We start from the raw sequence: 6176 nt of genomic DNA on the forward strand, positions 1-6176 counted from the left end.
AGGGCGCCCTGGCAGGAGGACCTTTAGTCCCGGTTGGTAACACCAACCGGGACTAAAAGCCATCCACGCGTTAGCAGCTGGCCGGAGCTGGGGGTTTTGTTTTTTTAAAGGGGGGGGGGATTAGGGGGTTTTGGAGGATTAATTTAGGGGTTTCATATTATGTTAGCTAGCTATAGAGAGAAGTGACATCTCTTTCTCCTTGCTTGGTCGACGCTATCTACTATACATATAGAGAGAACTCGACACGCTAACTAGTAAGCGAATGAAGGAATCATTAATTACACAACATCATTATGAACATATACAGAGAGAAGTGACCTATCTTTCTCCGAGAAATTGGTCGAACAACAAGTTTTCGTATATCTATCTGAAGCTACTACCTACATATATACAATATAAGATCTCTTACAATCCCTAACATCTAAAGTCTATATCAAATTCCACAAGGTATTCTCCCTTCTCATTGATGACGTGGTCAAGAAAGAATCCTGTCAATTCCTCTTGAGTTGCTCGCATGCGATCATGTGGTAGGAGTTCACCCCGCATCTGCCATATCTAATTTAAAGAATGGGGTCAATACATATATATGAATGAAACTCAACACAAATGATGGTAATAAATAAAATTGTGAATATTATTGTTTACATACTTTATATTTTTTTCAGAGTAGAACCGCTGAGAGGACGCGTTGTAGATGAACTCGCAAACGTAGTATCGACAAAAATCATTCCCGGCTTCCTGTCACAAGCACTTTATACGAGAAATAGAGTTCAATCAAATTGACAATCAAGCATGATAAATGGTATTGATGAAACTAGAATCAACGGGAGATGTGTGGAACTAGCTAGAACTACTGACTTTCGGGTGTGTAAATCACAGCTCCCTCGGCAGTCCTGTAGCAATTCTGGTGAACTCTTTCCAAACCCTGACAGACAAAGAAAATAATTACTTGATATCAGGAAATGAACAAAGTTGCCGATATGGTGCGATAATGATCGATTGAACTTACTTTTGGAGCATTGTTGTCATGTTTGAATAGTCCTTGGGATCTTTTCGTCTCGAGTCTAAGATAGTTACTACTCCTCGGTCAAGCTTAATCTCTAGCAAAATAAAGTGAAAGCTGCGCATGCATGCATAAGTCATCAATTATACATTACTATAACCTCGAGTAAGCGAAACCGAATATGCACAAGACAGTAACACTCACTTGAAGTTGTAAGAAAAGAGTATTTTCCCTTTATTTTGATTTCGAAGTAATGATTGTAGCAGGTTTTTCTCAGTATCTTTGACTCTATTTTTAACCGACCATTCATTTATGGTATTTGGGTTAATGAACCCAATGTCATAGATTTGTGCTTTTTTGCATTCAACGATCTTCAATCTGCATAATATAGTGAGGATAATTATATATACATGCAATGAAAGTGATGAGATATAGAGACTTAGTTACAGAAGTAATACTTACAGACAGTAGCAAGTCATGAGTTGTTTGTCGAGGGCCGCTTGATTGTATAACTGGAATAACTCCACAAATTCAATAGGCAACAAATTAGTTCCAACGAGGTTGTGCTCCTCTTTAATTCTCAGCATCAAAGTGTCCTTCCTAGACTTGTTGTAGGTTTCCATGTACCATTCATGCAATCTTCGCATCATCGTTGTTAGAGGAAGATGATCAGGTTTGACGAGAGGCTTCCCGTACTCGTATCTGAAGGTGTCCACCTCTAACATTTCAAACTCTACATCATCGCTCAGCTAATCACCAGGATTGGTACCGGGCAGTATCTCTGGATGATTAGCGACGATATCGCTAGACACCTTGAGCGGGGGGCACAATTGGTTCGCCTGTTCGACGAGATGGGGAATTTGTTTCCCACTTCTTCGTTGTGCTAACCTTGCATCACTGGAAGTACTTCCCGACTACCGCGCATCTTTATATGTCTTATTAAGACAGCGTACATAGTTGGAATCCGGCAGAGGCGGTGGTGGTCGCTTCAGGGCATCGATAGTGCGCTTCGCTTTCACCGGATCTACCATTTCCTTCGGAGGTGAAGGTTTCCTTGCAAAATATTCATGCACTTCGGCAACACTGATTTTCACGTTTTCCTCGTCAGTCCTCTCATATGGTAACTTTTCCGGAGCCTTGAGGCTTGGACCGTATCTGAATTGCTTCCCGCCTCTGCTTGTATTGCTAGCCGCCGGAGCGGCGGCGTCTCTCTTCCACCGTTGCTGACGCGGCGGAGTCCGCTGACACGTCAGAGGAGGCGGAGTGCTCCGACACGCTGCGGAAGGTGGAGTAGGAGGCAGAGTGCCCTCACGCGCCGGAGGAGGCGGAGAAGGAGGCGGAGTGCCCTGATCACTGGCCGGAGAAGGAGGAGGAGGCGGAGTGCCCTGACTCGCCGAAGGAGGAGACGAGGAGGCGTCCAGTTTGGAAGCTTGATGTACTCCTTCCTCCAGAGACAGGTACTCCTCAAAGCATAAACCAGATGATTCTCCCCTTCACCTGTAGGGTGGTCAAGCTCCAACTCCATCATGAATAGAGAAGTCACCAAATTAATAGAAGTTCATTATCACATTAAAACCAAAGTACAGTTGTGATCAAATGTTATTACTGGAAAAATAAATACATAAAATTCATACATAGTTCTCATTGAACAACATATGACTCTCTAGAGCATCTAACTAAACCATACATTGAAACTATGTAAAACATTTCAATGCAACAACAAATGCGATCATAATCGCAACTAAGGTAACAATTGATCCAACGGCATAATGATATCAAGTCTCGGTATGAATAGCATATTTTCTAATCTTTCTAATCTTCAAGTGCATTGCATCCATCTCGATCTTGTGATCATCGATGACATCCGCAACATGCAACTCCAATCTCAATTCTTTTCAATTTTTTCTTCAAGTAATTATTTTTTTCAACTAAATTCAACCTCTTGACAATAGGGTAGGTTGGAATTTATGATTCACATACCTCCTAGAAAAAATCATCTATGTCATGTTGGTCGGCCTAATTGTCATAAACACTAAATGAACCAAAGAGTTATAAAAGATAATATATACCACATCCGAATCATAGACAGGACTATGGCCGACGGGGGCGGATACCAAAATCATCACACTATATAATAACAAATAATAATAAAAATAAAAAAATTATACAAGTATCTATCTAAATCATACAAGTAAGAATTTTTTTTCTTTTAGAAAGAAGATGAGAACAAGAGGCTCACCATGGTGGTGCCGGTGATGAGATCGGCGCGGGTGATCGACGGCGATGAGGATGGGGATGGGACAGGACGAACCACCAAACCTAGACAAATCTTGAGGAAAATGGAGTTTGGACAAGGAGCTTCGAGAGGAGAACGCTTAAGTGTGGCTCAGGCATTTCATCGAACACCTCATGTGTATAGGAGGTGAGTTAAAGCACTACAAAGCTCTCCCACGAGCGGCCAAAAAAGTAGAGCGATGACTCTGCTCGCGGGCAGGGCGGGGGTATATATAGGCCTCTCTTTAGTCCCGGTTCATGGCTAAAACCGGGACTAAAGGGCAACATTTGGTCACGGTTCCAGCCACAAACCGGAACTAAAGGTTATGGGCCAGGAGCGAGGCTCATTGATCCCGGTTCGTGTCTGAAACCGGGACCAAAGTGGTCAGACGAACCGGCACCAATGGCCCACAAGGCCCGGCCAGCGCCCTGGCCTCACGAACCGGGATTGATGAGGCATCAATCCCGGTTCGTGAGTGAACCGGGATTGATGCCCTTGCCCATGCCTCAATCAAAACCCTGTTTTTTAATAGTGCTACAAGATTTAGAGAAGAATTACCGTTGATATGACATCATAGGTTTATAGTTCTGGTACCGCCGCTGCTATTGGCTAATTGTGTCGACAGTCGGTGAAACGTGCTAAACGAAATGGGCCGAGAAAGTGTGACGGGACGTCTTCCTCCATGATTCCTGTCTTCCTCGACCCCTCTCACTTAAATTTCTACCTATTCTAGTGCATTCTTTGCCCTGTGTACGGCGATGTCTTCCTCCATGATTCCGTCGTTTTCCTCGATGTCCTTCCTTGACCTGGGCTGCATTACCGTCTGTTCGCTTTTTCTTTTCAGCATATTCCACGGATATGCTGAGCACAATCATCTTTCTCTCCCCCTTTCCCTTTGACATCCACTCATTCAATCATGCTACGCCTGCAGCCACGACTTCTTCCAGCCTCATCCCCTTCACAACTTGATCTAACTGCAAGCTCTATAGTGTATTACAATTGTCTAGCTTAATACAATTAACTAATACCCATAGCCTGCATTTGGATCATATATGGATGGATTAATACGACTAACTAATATGGATGCTAGCTTGGTTCGTCCCATGACTGATTCGTCCTATGGTTTTTGGAGTTAGAGGAAGAAGATAAACAATGCTAATGATCGTAGCAAAACATTAGGTAGATTGCTTACAAAAGTTAGGAGGCTTTGGAACGACCCGTGGAGTAGGTGTTTCTTTTTACCTTGCATTTTACATGTTATAGAGTGTCTAATCTTTGAGGCAGAAATTTACCATGCATCGATGGTGTCTGCACTTAGTTGCCAGCCACCAGCCTTCTATAGCCGCAGTACAAGTTTTGCATGAAGTATTTTGGCTCGTCGTCATGGCTGGATGCAACCTCGAGCTCACGTGGAAGTAGTGGCCGACATTTCCCTTTTTTTTTAGCAAAGGCTATGTGACATTGACTTGTTCTGCCGTACGAGGACAGTGATGCCGTTTCTATCATGCAAGGGGCAACTTTTTCTATCACGCAAGGGCCAAGTTCTGTGCGTACAAATAGAGCGTGAAAGCTGTGTGTTTACACCTGCAGTAACTTGCGCCCGTGCAATCTGCAGTGCAGAGTATGCAGCGGGAGGTCCTGAAGCTCCCACGCTATGTTTTTTCTCGCTGGTGAACACTTTTACCAATTGAAGACCGTGTTCTGGTTTAAGAACATGGAAGATCATTTGATTTGCTGCAAAGGGAGTCGTATGCCTATTTTTCTTGTCGGTGACTTGGCTTTAGTAAGGTTTGTCCCTTTGTTATCGATTTTGAAATAGAGAGACACATTAACAAAATCAAGTAAAACACATGTAACTTGTAAAATGCTGCTACTAATCTGAACTTGAAAAAATTAGACCTACCAAGACTAACCCTTAGTGACCCCCCCCCCCCCAAAAAAAAAGACCAGGCCTTGGTAGTTTAGTTTATAGAAGAAACACATGAGCCACACAGTGCTAAGTCCAGGACTCGAACACGGGTGGGCAGCGAGCACGCCCGTGCTGCTAAACACTCATGCGACGCTTGGTTCTCCTAATTTGAACTTGATACACAAAGTTACAAGGCATGTGTATCCTTTTAGCGCATTATTTCTCTACCATGGCGCGCCTACCTATATACCTTCACAGTCCATATTAATCTTATAAAATGCTACCTTGGGGGGAAACCCTAGATCGGATGATCAGATGACGGCGGCGCTCTGGTGTCGTTTCTCCCTTGGGGGCGTCATTCTTGGAGGTACACACATGGTCGAGGGACCAGAGGACAGATTCTTTGGTGGAGCGGTGATTCATTCTACACACTGGTGGCGACGGATCTTGATGGTGTGGCGTAGTGCAGATTCGGAGTTTGCTGTGGGAGGATGGACTCGCGTAGGAGGACGACGCTGTCGGGCGTCGTGGTGGCGTCGATGACAGAGAGACCTGGCATGGTACATGCAACAATACAGCTCTGAAGATGGATTGGTGGCAGGTCGCTGCGGCGGCCTCATACCCGGCAGGCGTCCTGATTGAGGAGTGCGCTGGACTGGTAGGTGCCCCATACCCGGGAGGCGTCCTGGTTGGGACCTCAGGTCTTAGATGTTTAGGTTTGGCTGCGATGTTTGTTTGGTATTAGGCTCAGACTATCCGCGCCCCTTCATCAATTGGATAGGTGTAGCAATAGTTGTTGCTTAGACGATGGTTTTAGTTTTGCTGTTGTTTGGCTTTGTAAGGTCTTGTGAGAATAATTAATAAAGTGACCGTATGCATCGCCCAGATGTAGAGGTCGGGGGTCATCCTCCTTTTCTAAAAAAAGGTAAAGGGTGAGTAAAGTGGCGGTGGTAGATATGTGAAGATAGTAGCCTTGCAGACCTTATGTG

General features: G+C 44.3%; 1 long non-coding RNA gene across 1 annotated transcript; it reads right to left on the reverse strand.

Annotated features, from left to right (window-relative positions):
• Nucleotides 1-266: 266 nt before the first annotated feature.
• On the reverse strand, nt 267-998 carry LOC123148041 (uncharacterized). The gene is made up of 3 exons (XR_006473637.1): nt 859-998; nt 650-750; nt 267-555 (listed from the first exon to the last, which is right to left on the reverse strand). It is a non-coding gene; the product is annotated as an uncharacterized lncRNA (long non-coding RNA).
• Nucleotides 999-6176: the final 5178 nt, after the last annotated feature.

Source organism: Triticum aestivum, chromosome 1A (genome assembly GCF_018294505.1).
Source record: "Triticum aestivum cultivar Chinese Spring chromosome 1A, IWGSC CS RefSeq v2.1, whole genome shotgun sequence".
In the NCBI taxonomy this organism is placed as follows: Eukaryota; Viridiplantae; Streptophyta; class Magnoliopsida; order Poales; family Poaceae; genus Triticum; species Triticum aestivum.